Here is a 23,088-nt window from a genome sequence, read left to right as displayed (position 1 = left end):
ACGGCTGAAAGATGGGAATCAGAGCCTGAATATCCCGAACCCGCCGTTCCGGAGGATAAACCCGAAACTGCGCCGAGTCGAGAACCGCTCCGATGAAAAGGAGCTTTTGAGAGGGACACAGGTGTGATTTCGGCACATTGATGGAAAACCCCAGCTCGTGCAGGAGGTCTGCCGTCATCTGAAGGTGGTGGACGACTGTTTGGGGCGAGCCCGCCTTCAACAAGCAGTCGTCGAGGTAGGGGAAGACTGAAACCCCTAACCGGCGCAGATGAGCTGCGACCACCGCCATCACTTTCGTGAACACCCGTGGGGCGCTGGTAAGGCCGAATGGGAGCACGATAAACTGAAAGTGCTCCTGGCCTACCGTGAACCGCAGGTAACGCCGGTGGGCCGGCAGGACGGGGATGTGAAAATACGCATCCTGCAAGTCCAACGGTACCATCCAGTCTTGTGGGTCTAGAGCAGCCAAGACCTGAGCCAAAGTCAACATCTTGAACTTCTCCTTCCGGAGGAAGCCGTTGACATCCCTGAGGTCCAAGATAGGACGGAGGCCTCCTTTGTCCTTCTTGGGCACCAGAAAGTAGTGGGAGTAGCAACCACACCCTACTTCTGGCCCAGGAACGCGCTCGATGGCCCCCTTGGCCAAGAGGGCCGTAACTTCCTCCTGCAGAAGTGTCAAGTGGTCCCCCGACACACGGTGGTTCTGCGGTGGCATGGCTGGAGGAGTGGACTCGAAGGGGAGGGAGTAGCCCCTTCGGACGAGCTGCAGCACCCACCTGTCCGATGTAATCGCGCGCCAGCGGGAGTGGTGATGGCGAACCCTGCCACCCACTGGCGTCACGTGAGCCCGAAAGCTCGGACTAGGAAGATTTGGAGGCTGCAGCGGGGGGAGGTGTAGACGGACCTCGCCGCTGCCCTCTACCGCCACCACGGAGGAATCCACGGCCGCCACCGCGCTGGGGAGCGTTCTGCGGCGCGTGGCTGGCAGCACGTGTGGGACCGCCCCTTCCTTGGCCACGAAAGGGGCGAAACGAACCCGTCTGCTGGCGCTGGGTCGAAAGACCCAAGGACTTGGCCGTGACCCTGGAGTCCTTGAAGCGCTCCAGCGCGTTGTCCGCCTTGTCACCGAACAGGCGACTGCCATCAAATGGCATGTCCATGAGGGCATTCTGGACGTCCGGCGAGAAGTTGGCAGATCTCAGCCACGCATGGCGACGAATCGCCACCGTCGTGGACATAGCCCGTCCCAGCGAGTCGGTCGTGTCAAGACCACACCTGATCGAGTACCTCGCCGCGTCCCGGCCTTCAACCAAAGCCTGGTTGAGCTTGTCCCGCACTTCCTGCGGGCATTGCGGCAAACACTCTGCGACCGTATCCCACAGGGAGTGGGTGTAGCGGCCCAAAAGGCACGCGGTATTACAAGACCGCAGTCCAGCGCTCAAAGAGGAAAAGACCTTTTTTCCAAATTGGTAATACCGCTTTGACTCCCGATCGGGCGGGGCCGATGGGAATGCGGACTGTGAAGTGGAGGCCTGGATCACCAGACTCTCCGGGGAGGGATGGGTGGCGAGGAAGGCAGGATCGTCCGAGCACGGACGGTGACGCCTGGCAACGTTCCGGTCAACTGGTGCACCGGAAGCGGGCCTGGACCAGGTGCCCAAAAGGACATCCGTCAGGGCCTCATTAAACGGCAGCAGAGGCTCCTGAGGGCATGACTGCGGTTTAAACACTTCGGTCAGAATGTTAGGTTTGACCTTAGCGACGGGGAGCTTAAGGCGCAAGGCCTTGGCAGCCCTCATCAGGACCACCGAATAGGCAGCCCCCGCCTCTGACGCCACAGGGGAAGGCGAGACAAACCCAGGGTTGGGCGACTCGTCCAGACCACTGGCATCACCCAAGTCACCTACCCAGTCCACGTCATACTGGCAGGCACGGGATAAAGGGTCTTCAGACCCCTCCCAACCCTCTCCATACTCGTCCTCATCGCCGTAATCTGGGTCGACGATATAGACTGGCTCCTCGGAGCCAACGGCCCCCAACGGCGCCGGACTCGGCGTCGGACGATGCCGGTCCGACTCCGCGTCAGGAGTCAGAGTGGGAATGGGGGTGGCGCCGCGCGGCGCCGGGGACCCGACGCCGGCCGGAACCGACGGCAGAGCCACGGCGTCGCGCGGAGGCGGCACCACGGGTTGGCCCAATGGAATCGGCGCCGGAGAGGCCGGTAGACCAGCCGGCGACGAACCTGAGGGACCCAGCGGCGCCGGGGCCGGAGCCGTCGGCGGCGTCGGGGCAGGAGCACCCGAACCGCTCGGGCCCCCAGACGGGACCGACGGGCCCGCAGGCGCCGTAGGCCCCGCCGGAGGAGATATCGCCCTCATAGCCATGAGGAACTCCTCAATCTCCTCGCGCGACGCGCCTTCCCCAGGGACCGACGGGTATGGGGGCGTCGGCGACTCACGCGGGGCCACCCGAACCCCCGGCCGCATCACGCGGGCGTCGGGGGTATGATGACGATGCCCCGACTTCTTGTGACGCTTACCTGACGAACCGGAGGAATGGCGGCGACTCCCGGAGCGCTCATGGCGGCTCCACGATCTCTCCCTCGACCGCTCCCTCGACCTCCGACCGGACCGGGACCGCTCTCGACGCGGGGCCGACACTCGGAGCTCGAGCAGCTTGCGGGACCGCTCCCGTCTAGCTTTGCTAGTCAAGGCCCGGCAGTCGACGCAGGACTCCACGTCGTGGTCCGCGCCCAGGCACCGGAGGCAGAGTCGATGGTGGTCGGTGACCGACATCAGGCGGTCGCACCCGTCGCAACTCTTGAAACCGGGCATCCTACCGGCACCGTAGAAGAATTAGGAATTAATCAAAAACTTGGTCAAAAAGACCGGAGTACTGCTCTTCGGATCTGCGCTAACTGGCGCGGAAAAAAGAAGAAGAACTGACGTCAGCGCGCGGAGGCGGCGTCTATATACTCCAGCGACATCATCACGGCGCACGACGCCGACGACGGACGCGGAGCCGCAGGGGACGCCTGCAGACGACGCCTACCGACGCGCAGGGGTACTGCTACGCAAAAGTTTCCGGATCCAGACTGACGCCTGGGGATATTCTAAGGTAAGGAATCTAATACTAACCTGTTTCTTTCAGATGTTACTTGTTGCATTATATATCTGGATGCAATGAAAAACAGCAAAATACCAGTTGGGCGGCACACTATGTTAAGCACAGATTTTTAGCTTCCGTGTTAAGCCACGCCCTTAATTACAATGGTCACGCCCCTTTGGGAGACCCCCATTTTTTTCATCCCACTTAAAGCCCTGGATACGAGGTTTCCAAGTTCATGTTTAGAAACATTCCTTCGGATATGTGCAATGCAATGCAGCAATACAATCTAATGCTCTAAAGCGAAACTCCTACGGAAGTTTAAAAAGTACACTTGTTTGAAGTTTGATAAGCCTTTATCTTAGTTTTTGCATGACATTGTTGCCACTTTTAATGCCAAACTATGTTGACGGGCCAGCTCATGTTACAGATTTTAGATTTAGAGCCAAGTTAGACTTTTCGCTCGGTTTTCCTCATTAATTTGCTGGTTTGCCATCATCCATCCAAGTCCTCGTAGCACAACGGTGCCTAGCATTACCTAATACGATGGTAGTTCGTGTGCGACCGTTGCAAAGAAAAGGGACGGAGATATGACTATCAGGACTAAAACTGATTATTTTCAGATTTAGGACAATACTACAGTGGAGTTAAAGCTGACAGCCAGAGGAATAAGTGGCATTCACAAAGCCTAGCTCGTCAAACCACTTTGCAATATTGTTTCTACAGCTATAGCCACATAAGAATTGTAACGTGTGAATGTAGAATCGGAATTAAACTTTTCTTCAAATCAAAGGGCCACACTCACACACCACAACACACAACCAAACACACACACTTTTCATGTTACTAGCTCAGCTAGTGTGTAGCACACATCTAAAATTTCTCTGGCTCCTTAGCTCTGTGGATTGTGCGACTTGTATGTTTCCACGTGTTCTGATGATTTCCTTACAAAACAAGCGCGAGTCATCACAAGATGATGTTTCTCAGTTAAAAAGTCAAAGACTTGTGATCAACATGTGATGCAAGGGTTGAGCACAGCGGTCGACTGCAGGGGCCCATAAGGGGTAAAAGTTGGGTGCTATTTTCTTTTTCACCAAGATGTAAGTGCAGTGGTGGCTGCTGGCAACAAAGTGGTGGGGCAGAGCAGGGGTAAATTATAATAATAAACACTTACCTGCCGCTGCCACTCCCGGCCACCTCGTTGCTCCTCTGCTCCTGGCGGCCACACAGCACAAGCTCCCAGGCTCCCCACCCACAGTGTAGTAACACAGGCCCGCAGTGCGGGAGGAGGGCGAGCTATAGGGGGGCCCCATCAGCACAGTACTCTGGCCTGAGAGCTCCTGATTAAATCTGGAGTGCAGGTCCCTCAAGTTTTGTTAAGCCACTGCCCACCCAATCCCAGCATGAAAGCAGCGACAGGATTGGCATGAGCGATTAGTGTGCAGTACTGGTTGTACAGGATATGCACCAAATGAAGTTCCAATGGAGGAGGGCAGATGGTGGTATTTTCAGATGTACTTCTGCTTAGCGTACCTTGGTGTTGGGATGGTGTGGTAGCCCACAGTATGACAAGTATGGATTGTTCAGGGCCAGAGCAGAAAATCTTCAGTGCTTGCAATGTCACACTTCTATTTCTGTGCCTCTGCTGTATGAGACTGCTCAGTGGCGACTTAACCCTCTAAGGTGGGGGGCGCCGCCCCACTGCATTTTTTGCAGTGGAAAAAAGAGACACAAAATGATAACACTAAGCTATTATCATTTTATTTTCCCTTTGTCATGCAGCTCTATTGGGAGGGGCGGGGCGAGGCTTGGCTGTTGTCACAGCCAGCAAGTGGAGAAATAGTGGGCACTTAAAGGAGCATGACGGTTTGTCTGGCCCTCTTGGGTTGGCCAAACAGTCCTGCGCACTATGCATGTTCCCCACCAGGCTGCATTACACAGCCTGGTGGGGAACATGCACATGCTCTCATTAACTGTCTTGAGTGCTGATCAGTGGCTCTCGAACCAATCACAACATTTCTGCGTTGTGATTGGCTTAGGGGAGGGAGCCTGTGCTTCCTGCTTCAGAGGACGATGTGAGGTGGCGGCACAGCAGCAAGTTAAGCCTATGTTAATTTATTCTTCAATCCCCCCCCCCCGCCGCCCCCTCTGCGCTACTCGGCGGCAGCAGTCACTGTTAAGGCTCCAATGAACTATTTGTATTGGATTGTTCTCTCTTCCTTGTTATTTCTCTGCTTATTGAGTTCCAACCCTTATTTCTCGTCCTTGACACATTAATACCCAAATCTCATAATACATCTTCAAGCACTTCATATACTTATGCAAGTGGAATGGCTCGAGACTTCATATACTTATGCAGGTGGGATGGCTCGAGTATGTTTAAAAGGCTTGGAGTACCGCCATCAGGTCTGTTTTTAGTGTTTGCGACTGTTTAGGCCTTGGAGTGAACTGCCTCTCTTCAGGGTCACTTACCAACTCCATCCTCACTAGGTCCCTCTCTAACTCACCAGACAGCTTAAGACAGGATAACTCTGTTCATTAACATGGCCTGAAAGGCACAGAATGAAAGACACCACCCTTACAGAACGTAAACAAATCTCCCCTACTGATGGTTAGCACAACCATTTGTGCCACCATCTTTCACTGCATGCCTTCGTACACTTACACGATTGCAGCGACACAATATGAGCAGCCCTGTCACATGCACGGCACTAACACACTTTACTCATAAATATGTACTACATAACAAAACATATGCCACATTGCATTCTCACACCTCTCCAACCACACACTTCGCGCCTCATAAGCTTAAAAGTTCCATCTCACACCCCTTATGCTCATGGTATAGACATGCTAAGCACACAACCTCAAAACACTTCCCACACTGCCCACATAAAAGACAGATTCTTCCATCGAAGTTCGCCGACAGAGTAGCATGTTGCTCATCTGCAAATGTTCCTCAATAACTCACAAGGGTTATGAAGCAATATACAAATGCAACCACAATACAACAGTTGGGATGTCAACACTTCTGCAAGCTGGTTACTTAAGTCAAACATATTCTGTAACCGAATAAATGTTTGGCCATACGCTACAGGCTAACTGAGCAGTCGAAGATGAACTCAAGAGTTTCAAGGCTGCGACTTTATTCTGAATTTGAACTTGGTCCATCAGATGCAAGGATTCGAGCTGCCAATTTGGTATAACCAACCATAAACCATTACAAACTGATATAATGAGCAAATCTACTGTCCCTACCATACACCTCCACAAAAACACACTCTGGTGTGTGATGGAAGTTTTTGAAAAAGTGTTGCCTCCGACTACCAAAAAGCGCATCAAAGTCTTTCTAATGGCAGATTGTGAGCTAGGCAAGTACCAATTAACAATAACAATATGGGTAAATTGGAGTGTAGACCGCAAGATTAAGAATGTGCTCTTTAGGTGTAAGTGCCATTTCCCCATGCCTACCTGCTCTGTATGTTGAACCACGCAATTTTCTCATCACAGCCCCTGGTACCTTTGTTGTTTCACGCCATACCAAACAGCCTTGCTGCATTTTAGAAAAGTGCCTAGATATTTCTCATGCCCTCAAACGTTCCTTCCATGTTTTTTTGTCCAAAAACAATTCCTCTGTGGATTCCCCTGTAACTTATACTGCCCCACTGCCCTCTCACTCACCACACCCTCAAAAAAATGTAGAACTATTTTCTGCATGCTCATGATCTCATATAAACCTTCCTTTCATGTCATTCCCACAATCCTTCACAACCAAAAGAAGAATGTTAAAAACACCACAGAGCCCTCTCTCGTCCTCCACCACCCTCAAACCTCCGCCAACAGAAGGGTTAATTAAACGGTAATGTATTTAGCAGTGAATTAATTGGCTATTAAAATAGATAGGGGGCTAAGGGGCTCGCAATACAGCGCCTTCCTCAAGCACCAAATACATACCCTAAAACAGGACTGGCAGGACAGCTAGAAACAATGTTAATGGGTTCCATCCAGAAATCGTGTATGTAAGAGGCATTTTTATGCCGATATCCTGAAAACTTGTCGTGGAACCAAGTTCTCCTGTACATAAGCTGGATAATTGCAATGCACCCACCCAACTGTACAGATCGTATACTGTAGAAAAAAAACTCTTGCCGTGCTCTTTTCCATCATTTGTCTGCCTGCCCCCTGTGAATAGAGATGCATTCCCTCCAGCGTCCTGACTCAACTCCAAGGTGCAGGCCTTTTTAGACAAACACTCCGCCTCAGTAACCTTAAAAAGGTAAGCTAGCTACAAGCATGTAGTTAAACATGTCTTAGGGAGGAGGGACCGAGTTTTGCCAGCGTAACGGTGCCCACAGCAGAGCGGAAAGGAGGTGAGGTGTCCTTGTGTGAGGACTGTGAAGCTCCAAAGTGAAGACGGTGAAACTAGAATATCGAAATCTAACCCCAGGCCGCCTCCCCCGGGGTAATTAATGCATCAGTCCCTGCGCTCAGTCCACTTATTCTCCACCACTGAGGGCGCTTACAGCAGACTGCACGCCAATAAAAGAACGATAGAAGATTGTTATGATAAATACGGAAGCCATTCAAGGTCGCGGTCTCCATCGGACAGAACTACCGCCAAAGACAGAAACCTCATTCTCCTGACCTGGAAACACCGAGGCAACACTTCACAAACTTGGCACACTGGGGATCTGAAAACAGGCTCCCGGAACAACAGGCGTTCCCACTACCTGATAAGATCCCACTGCACCGCTTCATTTGTTTTCATTCAGACAGTGCCACCCAAACAAGCAGAGCGGCAGACTACAAACCCGGAAGTAAGCCGCACTGCTCCTTTCATCTTTTAAAGTAGAGCAGGTATGAAAAGGGGAGGGGATGGAGGGGCTCTGGGGACAGGACGAATAATTCCTGGCACTGCTCGAAAGTACAGTAAACATTTCTCTCGATACCAAAAGAAGTCCGACAGAGTTCAATGTCGGAATATCGATTCAGAAGCCGAAACTGTCCTCGTATAAAACAACTCCCTCTTACCTCCATTCCCCCACTGAACAATCAGCCTTTTGACGTGAAATAATCCACAGAAGTGCAGAAAGTCTCCTGAAAGCCGAGCAGCTCGCGCAGGACTGCGCGCTCCCACCTTCCGCGTCGTATTTTTCCCTTCAAACCCCAGCCGCCTGGTAAGTCGCGCTGACTCAACGAGGGTGGGAAGGTGTTATGCAAAGAGTAAACAGTGCATCACTGCGGCGCCATTGGTTCAGCCTGACTCATGCCTTCCTCCTCACGTTCAGGGCTGCCTTAAAATGGAAGGGACGGAGGTGGAGGGGGTGGCACGACGCACAGAAGCAGTGCCCCCGCCTGACGGCTCCCTCCGCAGGTGCGCGCCTCCCTGGCTCAGGCAGCGGAGGGAACTGTCCCTGCCATTCACACACCCAGTCTCGCCACATTCAAAAGAAGCCACAAGCTGCACCTGGCCCCACACAGAGAGGGTATCTTTAGAGAGGGGTTAGTTTCAGTGATAAGGAGTCCATACCGGAGATGAACAATTAAGGAATATGCTCATTCACTTTTTACGTCGTGGAGGTAAAAAAACCTTACCTCTACATCTGCCTTAAGGCAGGGGTTTTCCCAAATGTCCCCACTAAGGAAATGGAGTTTGTGGGTGATCACTGCGAAAATGTGGGGCCACCCGCAGGAACAACAAACATACAAGTTATCCACTTTCACCATACTGCAGAGATTTCAATAATAATTGCATGTTGTAACAGTAAAATTAAGGTTGTAGCATTTATTCTCGCAGAAGGTTTTTATTGAGCCTATATAGAAGGTACAGCACAACACTTTCTTGAATTGGGAAGAATGAGAGAAAATAAGGTAGCTGAGGGACCTGCCTGTATTTCGCTGTGTACTGTAGCAAATTGTCAGCAGTCATCCTGAGATTGAAGTCATCAGATCATGATGAATAGCCCCTCTAGTCCCCCCCCCCCGAGATCTGAGTTTGGTGGATATCTGCTTGTCAGATACACCTAAATGATGACCTTGTTTACTTCTTATGTAGTATGAATAAATACACCATTTGGATGCTTGGTAATAAACAATAACTGTGCTCATGTCTAATGGAATGAATTAGAAGCCTGGTCACCCCTAAATACATACAGCACCCAATGTCATCTCCACCTAACCCTCCCGCGCCCCACAACTACTTTTAATATACCATTTTGATATATGGTCATACAAGTATTTTCATATGATGCATAACAGTCCGGGAGCAATGTAAAAGCTAAACCCATACACCTGCCAGCAGGTTGGACCCCCGGCGACCATGCTGCCACTGATTTCAGGTCAGAAGGGCTGCAAAATACAAAATGTAGACAAACAGTTTGCCCGACGACAAGAAAGGTCAGCATTAACATCTTTTAGGGGCAGTTTTGTAAAGGAAATACGTTTTAGCCAGTTTGCAAGACATTCACAAAGATCACAAACAGGTATTAGCACACAGGGCAGTCTAAGATGGATTAATTGACAAGGAAACCCACGCTTCTTTTATTAACTTACCTCTACAAACAGGATTGCATTAACCCGAAGACCTAAAAAAGAAAAAATAATTGGGTTAAGTAAAATGAACCGATACTACTTGTACTTGTGTCTACAAATTCTAGCTCAAATGCATGGTTTTGCATTACTAAGATCAGGAGAGAAGGGCAATAGATTATCAAAAATTGTTTGAATAATCACCTAATTTAATACTACATCCATGTACCTTATGACGGAATATGGCAATGCAAAATAGATAAATGCAGTGGGTAATTGCGCTTTAAGTGCAATGCATAGCAGATTTATTTAATCTAGTAATCGCTTTATAGGCTTTGGCCACTTAAAAGTTCTGAAAAAAACTGGAATAACTTTTACTCCCCTACAAGACGGTTTACAAACTTACACATCTGTAGTACAAGTAAAGGATTACACTTTTTTTGTACATGATGTTGAACTAGCAGTATATTATTCTGTGTTTAACATTGTAAGTTCCCTTTAATACATTATGAAGAACAGGTGGTGACAGGTTTCCTGTTTGCCCACCATCCCCTCCCCTTGTGATGTCCCTTCACCTACACTAACTCTAACAATATGGGATCCAGAGAAGCAAATCCTGGCTTTTGACGGCCTTCTATGCTAGACCACCGCTACGGCGCACCAGGAATTGGTGGAACCATGGCAGGATAACTAAAGATGGAGACAGAAAGCAAGCAGCTGTGCAGGAGTTCAATTAAATAAGTCCTCCACCATGCCGGCTTATATAATGCTCCTCCTAAAAACATAATTTAAAATCATAAAACAATTGGTGGTACTGCTCCTTCCTAATGAGTAGGCACTGGCTTGAAAGGGGAGAATTTCAATCAAAACTTGCATCAAAGTTGGTGGAGAAATACTGAAATTAGGACGTGGCAAAAGGAAGAACTATTGTTTGGTGTAAGTAAAGTTATCCAAATAAGCATGTTCTGTGGAGACTCTTGGTTTTCATAAGGTTTTAAAGGATAATGCAAGTCTTAGCAGACAATAAAAACCTGTTATTGAGAAGTACCCGAGCTTCAATCAGCTGCCTCAAGATCCATCAATACGAGAGACAAACAACGGGCCACCCAAGTGGTGTCACTCAAACGTAGCTTCATAGCCCATGACCGGCAACCTAAGTCTAGCCAACATAATCAACTGCCTGCAAACTCAAAATACCATCAAAAAGTCCACAATCCACTAAGCCTCACTAGGGGCCTTACATATCACAGCAGAACTGTTGAATGCAGGAATAAAGTGTGGCAATTGCACTCCAAGGCAAGACTGATGGAATAAGGGAAGCAAGTCGAAGTAAAAGAGCAACATGGTCAAAGAAGAGGCCATCATTATCAGTTTAAAGGGACTTCAAGACACAGAAAGCAATTAAATTGTTATATGACATGAATTGCCCACTTTGTGGAAGAGCATACATTTGTTTGAGCAATCTCTCAATGCATCTGCTTACAAGTACCTGTGACATGGCCTTCCACTAAAACAGAAAAGCTATGTTACCTTCTCACTCCTCCCCAGTCACACCAATCTCTTTAATTAAGAAGTCCAACAAGACTAGCCGACCGCTCATCTCAATAACTCAGATACCGCTCCAGGGTGGCTCTGATCCAGCCTGATACAAAATAATCAGCAAATGACAGCTGTCAAACCAACGACACAAGGAAACGATGCCTTGGGACCTTCCACTTCCACCCCTTCTCGGCCCACCATTTCCTATTTCACACTCATCTGTCCTCCACAAAGCACTATGGAGCATAGAACTTTTTATTTTGGATAGGCTATAGCTAATCTCTGTTACAGGATGAAGAAACTCAATGGAGTACAAAGCTCACTATATATGAATTGCCTAGATAAACCACCTACCTAGAAATAAGTATGAAAATCAGAAAACTTGGAAGGAAAAACAGTAAAGTGGGAGCGTTACACTAGTAAAAGCACGATTTCATGGCAATAATGACAGTTCTGGAGCTCCAATGTCCTGTAAGCCTGTCTTCTCATACTTAGAAAGGTGTAATCTCCAACAGCAGACAAACAGGAAGTGCTAAATGAGGTTTGTGGTATGCACACAAAATGACAGGTAGCTACAGCCAGCCTTTTTGTTCCTTTTCACGTTTTAGGAATGACGTCTGAGCCAAATGCATCCGCCTGAGTAATGTTGAGTAACAAGCAGAGACGGGTCATCGATAGAAAATGTACAACCACACCTGTCCTCTAACTCCAGCTGTAAACAAGTTCACTGTGGCAGGTTGCATGGACATCACTCAAGGATTTGTTTTCATCTATTTCTCTCATCCAAAGCTGCCAGCAGTGAGGGACATTTATGGCCCTGCAGCCCACTTGCAGACAAGTAAGAGGAAGTACCAACCTGTCAATAGGCACAATATGTAACCAAGTGATGTGCGAGACCACTATTCAATATGTTAGAAGGAAGGACCTCTGCCCCCAACACACCTGTGGGTGGGAAGCAGTTTCCTGCCCGCTACCAGACCCAACATGTTAACAGTTCTGCAAAGTGAGGAGCAGGTGTGATCCACAAACTGTCGACATGTTTAATATTGACATTTCTTATACCTAAACCGTGAACTCTGTTTAAAACATGGATCGCTCAGTAACAACTTGCTTGAAATAAAGTGGCAATTTCTGAACTCCAAAGCAACATTCTTAAAAAATACATACCTTCACTTTGAATGGAAATAATTTATTTCTTGACACAAATAAAAACAATCTATTTACAGAAAATTATTGCTGGGTTTTATTTCTGTTGGAATTAAAAATTGAGCCCAACGTTCATATCAGTTAAGCTAGTTACTCATTATGTAAACCATCTCAAATATGCAACGTATTGCTTTTTGCAACACGTCTCAGACAATCTAAGAATGGAGTGTGCATTCTCAAGGTCTTTCTTGACCATCACTAGTAGCAGTGGATGTCGTGAAAAGTTCACCAGAGTTAGGATCATGATTTGTCTTAAAGTCAGGAGAATTGATTCCTGGCCCATCAGGAAGCACTCTGAGATTATTGTGCTGCTCATCCCGAGAGGTATAGTTTCAGAATCAAAATAGTAGCAAACAGCCAGGACGAAGAGCAGCAGTTGAAAAGGGCACTAGTTTCAACAACTGGAGGTTGAACATATCTCAAAAGATGAGGACACTACCAGCGACGGAGGTTAGAAGCCAGAGGCTCTATAGTTCCCTCAAGACCTTATTTCACATATTGATCAAGACACAGCCTCGTGTGGGGAGAGGGCTAAGGACCAACAGTGGAGAAGTGGTGAAGAAGGATCAAAGAAGAGCTTGGAGGAGTGGATGATGCAGCACTGTCTCAGGGATGAAAGGGATCATTACAACTTAAATTACATTTGCAAGCACAAAACCTATAAAAACAGCTCTACTCGCGAGTATACACCTAAACTGGCAAACTGTAGAACTTTGACTCTTAGTAACCTCAACGACTCCGATGAAGAATTCATAGCATATAAATTATGCATTTTAAATTAAAATATTCTTCAGTAGTCCATCCGCTTCTCTAGTAACATCATGTATCAGCTTGTCTTGTAAGTACTTGTAAATTCCCTGAAAAATATTTTTTAAAAGCATGCGATATATACAGAAAAAACGGAACAAAATGAGTGTCCTGTAATTTGAGGAGTGCTGCATTCAAACATTCATTCGTTATTTTGCACACTACGCCACCCCAGTTTGGACCCAGTCCTATGAAAATCAGTCGTAACCCTGCTCCTATGGGAACAGTCCAGTCGAAATGGCAAGCTGGGTCCTCCCTGGACCAGAAATAAGCATATTGGGACTGGTTTTGGGGTAACATCCTTTATCAGCCAGGCCAGCTTGAATCCAGTGGCACTGCGAGCAAGGAGCCACGTCTAGGCATAACAATCCCACTTGGAGCTTGCTCGCAGTGCCACTGGAATCAAGCTAGCCTGGATGATTGTGTGAGAGGGGGGTGTTTGGGGGCGGGAATTGTTACCCCAAAACCGGTCCCAGCTTGCTTGTTTCCGGTCCAAGGAGGACCCGGCTTGGCAGTTCGTGCTTCACTGTTCCCATGACTGATTTGCATATGGCTGGGTCCAAATTGGGGTGGTGTGTTGAACAAAAGAACAATGGATTTAACCTAGATCTCTTGACTGGGTGAATGTTTGATTCATTTAGAATTCTGTCCATTTTTTTGCTGTAGCACGTTATAAGAGGAGGCTATGATACTGCTACGGGCGGGACCGCTCGATGTCTACAGCATATTAGGCATGGCACTACAGAGGTGCAATACATACTAGTACTTCATGGCATGTATGCTACACCAGTACTGAAGACAGTAAATATCCGAAAAGCAAGCAAAACATGGCCATTCGCCCGACACAATGTTACAAGTAAATATTATCAATGAGAGCAGGGTACAGGTTTTACTAGTGCCTCATTAAAAGGTACATGTTCGTTCAGGGGATAATGAGGACTGCATGGTTTCACTTCTAGTGTAACAAGGAGTGCAAAAAGTTCCTTTTCTACACTTATGTCAACAAAATATATATTTTTCTTTTATTAAACTATCCAGAAATAAACCACTGTGGTTTTGTAGATCTTCCCCCTCTGCAATTCTCTTACTAACCAAGACACAACATACCAGTTTCACAACAACCTAGAATAGGGCCGGTCAAATAATAGAAGTCACCAAGTCAAAAGGATGGTAAAGAGGCTATGCTCCAGGGGAGGGAAAAATACAAGGAGAAAGGCAAATCCGTTCATTGAATGAGGAGCAAGTGAACTAAAGCGAAAATAAAACCAACCAAGGGAGACCAATAGGCGTGCCATAACAGCACTATAGGTCTTTTGCAACCAGACAGTTTGCATTGTTTGCTAGGCAAGACCTAAAAAGCAATTGTGCATTTGAGTTCTACACAGGAATCCAACCACTCAGCTTTTTTAATTGCTTTATATTGAATCTGTGCACAATTTCTATGCTTTTTGTTAATTTAATTTCTGGGAAATTACAGATATATTTTGTGAAAATACTTAAGGGTATCTTGAGTGAAAATTGTAGACTAGGGCATACCTCATGTTGAAAAAGCACTCAACAGGGACTGGTTTGCAGAAAAACGTATTTGCTCGTACTAGTCTTCAGCAAGAGACTTTCTGATCGAATTAGCCCCTACAGCAATAGATTGTGTCATATTTCATGCTCGAATAATTTGTGTAATTATGCATAAATTGACTAACGCTAAATTGTGTGATTTACGTGAGCAAAGGAACTTTCACAGAGGCCAAGTCTTAATCCTGTTGAGTTTCCTTTTGTTTCTAATAGTGCAAAACAGAAATACAGTGATAAAAGGGAACACGTTTGAACCCTTTCCCTCATTCCTTTAATTTCACAAACCTCAAATAGCTGATACCCCAAACAGTAAGATGCTCGAAACTATTTCTACTCAGGGGCTGCAGTTACATGCTGCCAAAAGCAACAGAAGCCCTTACCAGACTGACACATTGAAAGCGCTCAATTTCCCACTTGAGAGACAATGATTTATTCATTTCAAATGGCACAAATCCATGAAAGGACACACGAAAAACATACACCAGGTGGAACTCTGTGCAGGAAGAAAAACACAGCTAAAAGCACTTCTCAACCATCTTTGAGGCCTCCTATTTAAACCGGCCCAGGCTGCATGTGGTTTGGGAAGGAGGAGCAAGCTGACAGGGCTTAGAGGAGCAAGAGGACAGGTAGGCCGTGGATGTAGGCCTCCTCACTCTATCTATGCATTTTTAATACAACAAGTGAGGAGTAAACATCTCAATGCCCATTAGATTCCCCATGTTAGACTAATGTTCTGATTTGTTACCTTTGCCTCAAATTGTAAAGCGCTCTGATATCCTTCGGGATCAAGTTTGCGCTATATAAAACTTTATAAATAAATAAAATGGTAATTCGTTTTCAGAAAGCTCACTGCCCTGTATGGAAGCTTGAAGTTATGGTGCAGACTCATCCGCAGTGTCTCAGCCTGCCTCCACACCATAGACAGCTGAAAATGTTGAAGAAAAAAAATAATCGAGAAGAGGACAGTTGAAAAAGTTAAAACTCCTTTTTGAAATGGCATCCAGAGGAAACTCAAAAGAAAGAGGACCAATTTCAGGACTCAAAGCTGGGACAGTCCACTATAAGCAGCAGGAAAAGCCACATAATATAGGTATCAAGTAAGGTTTGTTCTTGCCCCACACCCAACAGGTCTATGCCATGCCACACCCTACCAACCAAAGGTGAGATGGATCACACGCAGAGCAATCGAAAGTAATGTGAGGAATATCAGAATGCAGAAAAAAGTTACCCTTCAATATCACATAGTTAGAAATTTAGCAGACGAACGATTAACACTTGAGTTTAGAAGAGCTTTCATCTGAACAAAATTTGAATTGTTCACTTAATTGACAGTAATCACATTAAGTTGTATGCATACAACACATTCAAGTTTCACAGAAAAAGAACAATGGAATAAATCAGTTAGTTCGTTGCGAGTCTCTTGCCAATCCTGGTTCTTTCGGTCAACAGATCACTACACCTTGGGAGACTTAAAACAGATTTTATTTTTTAAACTGTTTGTGTGGCCAGCTAAGCAGCTGTGCGAGTACTTTAAACGGATTTTCTGCAGTTTAGTAGGCAGACTATAGAGGAAAAAGAATGAGACAATCGAGGAGGAGGCAGCTTAAGCTTTTCTATCTTGCTGTTTGACACTATGGATTGAAGTGGACTGGTTTTAAAAAACATACTCCAACTTGACCAAACAAATCAGTAAAAGAAACTAACACAACCTCACAATACAACATCGCTGAGGGTCAAGGAGAAAAGTAAAACAGACATCGGCAAAGAAGAGTGGTCTGTTGTTGGCTGCCAGCCTTTTAGCTTTTTAAATGATTCTTTTTGCAATTGTTTTAATAAAACATTGTCGTGGGAGCAGGTAGGTCCTCATCAATATTACCAAAAAGTTGACAAAAAACAAAAAACATTTGGTCTCAAAAAGCATACATTATCATTGTACTACTTGACATGAAGGGGAAATACTTTGTATGAAGATGTGCTCCTTGTGAAGGAGCAGAATGCAGTAACTCAGAGTAAAGTTAGCCAATAGCTAAAACAAGCATTGTCAAAGCCAATAGGTTTTGCCTATGCAAAAGCTACTGACTTTGTCAATGTGTTGTAGCCAAGTTGTACACCAGCGTGGCTGCTGTTCAGAATGGCTAAGTTAGTGTCATGGAGTGTCGTGTCGTAGTTTTCCAGTGTCATAGAGTGTCGTGACGTAGAGGGGGAGTGGAGTGTTGTGGAGTGGCGTATGTAAGTTGTGGTAGCTAACTGCCAGTGCAAACAACACATTTTCAATTGAAATGACCATTATTTGCACAGGCATACAGTTTTATTTATAAAAGTATACAGCACAAAAAAGATAATTTGCAAATGTCATCACCTAGTGCATTGATAGTGTTAAACTATTTGCTTCCACCACTTCAGAATTACCAAAAAATGGTCATCATTTGTGCTTTCCTAATTCGGATATATTCTGAAATTTATGCACAGTTCCTTTGGATTTGAATTTTGAAAGAAGCATCTGCTTCAACAACAAGATTGTCACATACCTTTCCCTTTGAATGCACAGCGAATGTGACAAGATAAGAATACAATTTACAGCCCCGTTTACAGAAAGCGAGCACTTGTGGAAGAATACTGTGAAGAGGCTATTCTCCACAGGGAGGGACAAACTCGAGCTGGACAACCTAAAACAAATAAAGCCAGCAAATAGAAAGCAAGCACATGTGAGCTACAAAACACGAAGCCAATCGTAAGCAATGGGATTCTCAGAGAAACATTCAGAATGTCCCCAAGAAGTCATTAGCATGTCAGACAGCTACGATGTCTTGTAGGCTTAGGTCTAAAGAGTGGACCTACTGCCTCATGTAGAATGCGGTAGTGGGTGGAAAGATTATGTGAATGAAAACAGATCAATAGATGGCGAGGGCTTGCTGAAAGACCCTATATATACATTATTTTTTTTTAAATGAAAAACAAAAGCTGTTGATTAATACAATTATAAAAAAAGTACAAAAACATTTAAAAAAAGGAGTGCGGTTTGGGTCTTAGGCTTCAGGTTGGTGTATGAAAAGTTGCTATGGAAAGAAATTGAAGGCTAACAAAAAAGTTTAACCTTTTGCGGTCTTTGGCAATAACAGGGTGCCCATACAGCAACAGTAAAATTTTCTTGACAAAGTCAGCTCATTTGCATTAGTGCCATTTTGCCATCTTCATACCTTATTAATGCATTTTGAAGGTTTTGCTGTCCAATACTTCGCTTTATAAAGTGAGAGATATTATGAAAACGACTTTTACACCGATCACATTTTTAACAGTCTGGCAAATAATAAGGAATGGATGGATGGAGAAGACTCGTGGTTGAACACCAAGATTTGTGATCTCTCTGTGGACATTCGGGTTCCCAACGCGACATGTAACTTCATTTAAGAAATTCACACAAATTATCCAATGTAATGTGCAGGAGAAATGCATGAATACAAACTAGGCTTCTCTTTTTTTGCCTATCTTTGGCATGCTAATACTAGGAATTTTCGCGCAAGAAACATTACTGACAAAATGGAACTGTACAAACATTTACGAAAGAACAGCCAACATTTTGATCATAAATTATTTGAACACTTTAAATACAGTTCATCATCCAGTACCCAACCACCTCACCAAACTAGACCATTTCTTCAGTTAGTGATCTATGTGCCATGCAGAGGCAGCTGTAGAGGGTAGAGGCCTTTAGGGTCAGCAGAGAACACAAAGGACAGGTGTCTTCAATCTAAAGACGAATGAATGTTCCAGACAAAAAGAGGCTAGGGCACGGTGTGTGACTGAAGATTCGGTTCATAACTCAGCTGTATGGCTAAGCTGTGCAAGACAGACTTCTGGAATCAATACCACAACGCCTCATCCACCAGCCTCCCCCAATGTTATTCTTGTAATTAGTCATTAGTCATGAGTGTCAACTAGAAGCCGCAAGTTGGAGACATACAAAAAAAACCTTCAAAGTTGGGCCACAACAGAAGGACCAATAGTAACATAATTTTAATAAAAGTGTAGGTCACTTCGAAACAAAGTGTATAGACGAAAAAAGTAAGGTGCTCTGTATAATAGTCCCAGGCAGGCGCTCGTCAATACTTATGTCAACTCAATTCATCTTTGAATACGTTGTCAAAATGTTTGGAAAAATTTGCCAAAAAAAATTCAACATAACATTGACGTAGTAACTCAGATTTTTCAGGCTATGACTGTGCAAATACGGATACAATTGACATACAAAAAGAACTTTGATCTATAATCAAGCGAGCCACCTACATTAGAAGTAACCAAGCATCGTGGTTGCCTAGCGAATGTTCAGAGGACTACACAAAATTACTCTTAATTTAACTCCAACAAAAAAAACCTTATACTTTAAGTGGTCATCTCATCTGAGCTACCAAGAAACAGATTTGCAAGTCACATGCTGGGTATAGCTGAATCATAAGTCTTATCTGCTGATTTTAAGTTTTATTTTTCTCCATTATAAAATCAGAACCACAAGTACCAGAACTTTAACAAACGCAACCCAGGAATGGGTGAATTAACGACCCATTCTAAAATACAAAATCAAAGTCTCTTTAAAATCGTCCTAGTAGATCACAGGCTAAAGAGAAAATGGCAAATAAGCGAGGAGCCCGTGCTGATGGTCATTATTGTCAAATATCAATTCGTACACATAACCATATATGTATGTCTCATTTATGGAATAAAGGACAAAATGCAACAATGTTCAATTGATGCATAAATCCCCTGGACCTATAACTATAAAGTACAAAATTAGAATTGTGAATCCAGAATAGGAAAAAAAAAAAAAAAAAAACAGTAAAATTTATGAAGGATGGTTGCAAAAATCTCCTTAACTTTACGCAACATTATATTGCCGTGAATAATAATATAATGGAACTGATCACTGAAAGCCTAGCTATGCTAACGCTAGGCCTCCCTTTAACTTGATTAGGAGTGAGCGGTGATCTTCAGACAATAAATACATTGTAAGGTGAGGAGAATAAGGCAAGAACAGGAGAGTGCCATTTTGACCACATCAAGTGCAATTTTTGATTGTCTGAAATCGCTGCTACTCCGACATTTGAAAGTCTGCATCTGCTTTGCATATTGTCACGATGTTCTGAGGCTGACTCCTACCTGAATTCCAAGAACAGCCACAAATAGCAATAACTAGGCATGCAGACTGTTTAACACGTTAGTACAGAAAGAACAGAGAACACTGGCCTTACCATTGCACTTCTGAATATTATAGCTTGCATGGTCTGTTTTGACTTAAAATTCGCACAAATTGACTTAGAACATTGCATCGATTAATTAAACAAAAAAAATGTACATCATTCTAACCCAGACATGTGACAAAAGGGTGCACTTTTTGCATAATCGAGAAGTGTGGATTGACGATTTCACCAACAACAACAAAAAGTAGGCCTCGAGACATCTCAGGAGCATAGTAAGAGAGAATACGATTGTACTGGAGTTCAACACCAGTATTCACCCACTAATAAAAGAAGGTGCTTACACATCAACTAATGTGATCATGTTATAACCTTCCTTTAACCATATTGATGCCCCATATCTGGTGGCAGAAATCGGAGAACTTCACTAAGTATTCCTCATTATGCATTTCAATCTCGGCACAACATTTGGTTGTCCCATTCAAACATAATAAGCTATTCCCTCATTTCCTCAGAGGCAAGCATACATGCTGTTTATAGAGAAAAAAAAGGGAACAATAATTTTCTCTTGCTAAGCTTCTCCATCGCACGTGTCGCACGCCCTTATCTCTCTCCCAACTCCCCAGTTTCGATGCTTTCTTCACACCCTTTCACCCCCTTGTTCCCTCGCCCTTTATTGCCCTCTCAGTGAAGAGCCTCTAGTGTTGCCAGTGAAAGGACTGCCAAGCCCCCTCCCTATGCCAAGGTCTACACGCCAACACAAAGCCACGTAGTCAAAGTGCAAAGTAAGATTTACAGCTCTGTGGTCAGCTTTAAGTCACTCTCACTTTCCTCCCTGGGAACAAGGAAAGTGTTACCTTTTTGGAGTCCATGGAAGGGTATGGTAAGGGTACTCAAATTGTATAGGGGACTTGGCATTGTAAGAGTTCCATACATCAGAGGATTTATTCCAGAGGTGCAATAAACGTTAAGTATTGTAATCTCTTGCCTGTGCCCCACCTCTGCACTGTTCCATACCTCGCTTCTTTGCTATCAGCTTGCGCTCCTTGTAGTCAAATGCGCTCCTGCACGTTAAACGCCACTGTCCTACCGACTGGAAAGTTGCTTGTCCACACTAACTTATGAAAATAGTTCTATTAGCAAAACTGATTTTCTCTTGGAGAGCACTGTGCACTGCTCAGCTGTTTATAGTTACTACTGCTTATTTTCCTGCCTCTCCGGACTTTGCTTGAGGTCAACAAGTCATGAGACCCCCCATTAGTGATCAGCTCATCTGCCTCTCTGGTGAGGCCACCCAGGGCTTTGAAAACCCAGGGTGCTGGGGGGTTGGGGTGGTGGGTTTTAGGTGTGTCTAAAGGAGGTAGGGAAAGGGCTCTCTAGGGCTAGGTATCGGTTTGACTGGGTAGCCTCTAGGGCTGGGTATCAGCTTGCTTGACTAGGTGTGAGGTAATCAACAATTGGGAGGACTGTGGGCATGGTACCTGAAAAGCACTGAGAGATGATAGGCACCATAGTGATCTGTGTGTGGGGGGGTGGAGGTGTGGCATAAGAAAGTGGAACATGGTGCCATACTCTGCTGAAGGTACTGGTCTCTAAGAGTTGGAGCCAATTTACAACTCTGTAAGATTAAGGCTGTTGAAAAGAAAGTGAATGGTGAATAGCGGAGTCAGTGAGCGAACATGATACTGTGCCTGCAGGGTGGGGGTACACATGGCTTTTGCGAAGCAGAAACCCAAACCAAATATATATAAACTTTAATATTGGTATGGATTTGAGAAAACAGAAGTTGTGACCAATGGTTATCTGCCAACCAGTATAGAGCACAAGTGACCAGTGGGTATAGATCACTACAGCCCCTGCATAAGCATTCATATTAAAATGATATCCACGTTTTAAGGTGGCGAGGCACAAGTTCTATTTATGAGGAGAAAAAGTGTGATAACATTTGGTCCCCAAGATGGTCCTAATGGTAGACAAAATAATTCACAGGAATGGATACTACCGAAAAAAGTTAGAGAAAAAAATACGAAAATAATGAAAAAACACTGAAAATTCTAAATTCTGTATTATTAAAATAAGAGAATCAAACAAGATTAGGAAAAATAACAAAAAATTAACTTATGAAAGATTTAAAGAGGTTAGATGGCATATTGGTAAACCGGGACACACGCAGAAATGGGAAAGGAGACCAGACAATCTTATAAAAACAAATTGACTGGATGAGAATAATGCAGCCTGATATAGCTAGTAAGAATGTAGAAGAGAACAGTGACGTAACACAAGTACAACTAGAAAAAAAGACTTATACCCACCTACAAAGAAAGTACAAGTCATATGATTATTCCTCCTGAACAAGCGATAAAATCAGCTATATACCTTACACATAAGTTTTATGAAATATCCTGCAACAATAACTGCAACAGTATCAGTAAAGTGAATACAAACAATGAAAATGACCAGGGAAAGCTAGCACTGCAGGACAGGAAGAAATCAAAAAGGAGGTCAAAGATAGCTATTTCTGCCTAAATATATCCTTAAAATAGAACCCAACAAGGTTTTAATGCTAGCTATATCCAACAGTGAGATCTGATTTCAACTCTTGAATTCCCTTACTTAAAACCAAAAAAAAAAAAAAAAATAACGCCAGAACCGTGTGTTGACTTACATTTTCTCAGTGGAAATATAATCAGATGACCCACAAAAAGAGTAAAACGTGATGCCTTTGTGCTATCAGGAAAGCTACACACATTAAAAAACAATACTAATTCAGCAGCGAAGTTGTCGGGAAGTAACATAGGAAATGGACACTTCCCTGATACAACAATGAAGAAAAAAAAATAAAGATTGCCATGCCTTTTCTAATGTCTTCTCTGAGAACTAAATAAAACTGGAGGAGTCTTTCTTACCAGTCATAAACTTTATAAAGTGTATTGCCAAAAAAAATAAGGTATACTGTATAATAGTCCCAGGCATGTGCTCTTCAATACTAATGACAACTCAATTCATCTTAGAATCCATGCCAAAATGAATTGAAAAATGTACCAAAAAACAACATAGCTGTGCAAATATGGATACAATTGACATTGTCATACAAACAGAACATTTATCTATAATTAAGAGAGTCCCCAATGAACAGTTAGAC

The 23,088-nt window shown here is 44.7% G+C and overlaps 1 protein-coding gene across 4 annotated transcripts in view; it reads right to left on the bottom strand.

Moving 5' to 3' along the window:
- PELI1 (pellino E3 ubiquitin protein ligase 1) overlaps positions 1-23,088 on the bottom strand; it is a 272,271-nt gene that overhangs the window by 187,765 nt on the left and 61,418 nt on the right. For 2 of the 4 annotated variants that reach the window (XM_078649426.1, XM_078649428.1), the window contains exon 2: positions 9,658-9,689. The gene's annotated coding sequence lies outside the window, so the exon portion shown is untranslated. Of the gene's footprint in view, positions 1-8,136; positions 8,489-9,657; positions 9,690-23,088 lie in introns of those variants that run through there. The other 2 variants (XM_078649427.1, XM_078649429.1) reach the window with 2 other exon arrangements.

This window comes from Lissotriton helveticus, chromosome 6 (genome assembly GCF_964261635.1).
Source record: "Lissotriton helveticus chromosome 6, aLisHel1.1, whole genome shotgun sequence".
Taxonomy (NCBI): domain Eukaryota; kingdom Metazoa; phylum Chordata; class Amphibia; order Caudata; family Salamandridae; genus Lissotriton; species Lissotriton helveticus.
Note: the sequence above shows the minus strand (reverse complement) of the source record. Positions and strands in the feature narration are given on the sequence as shown.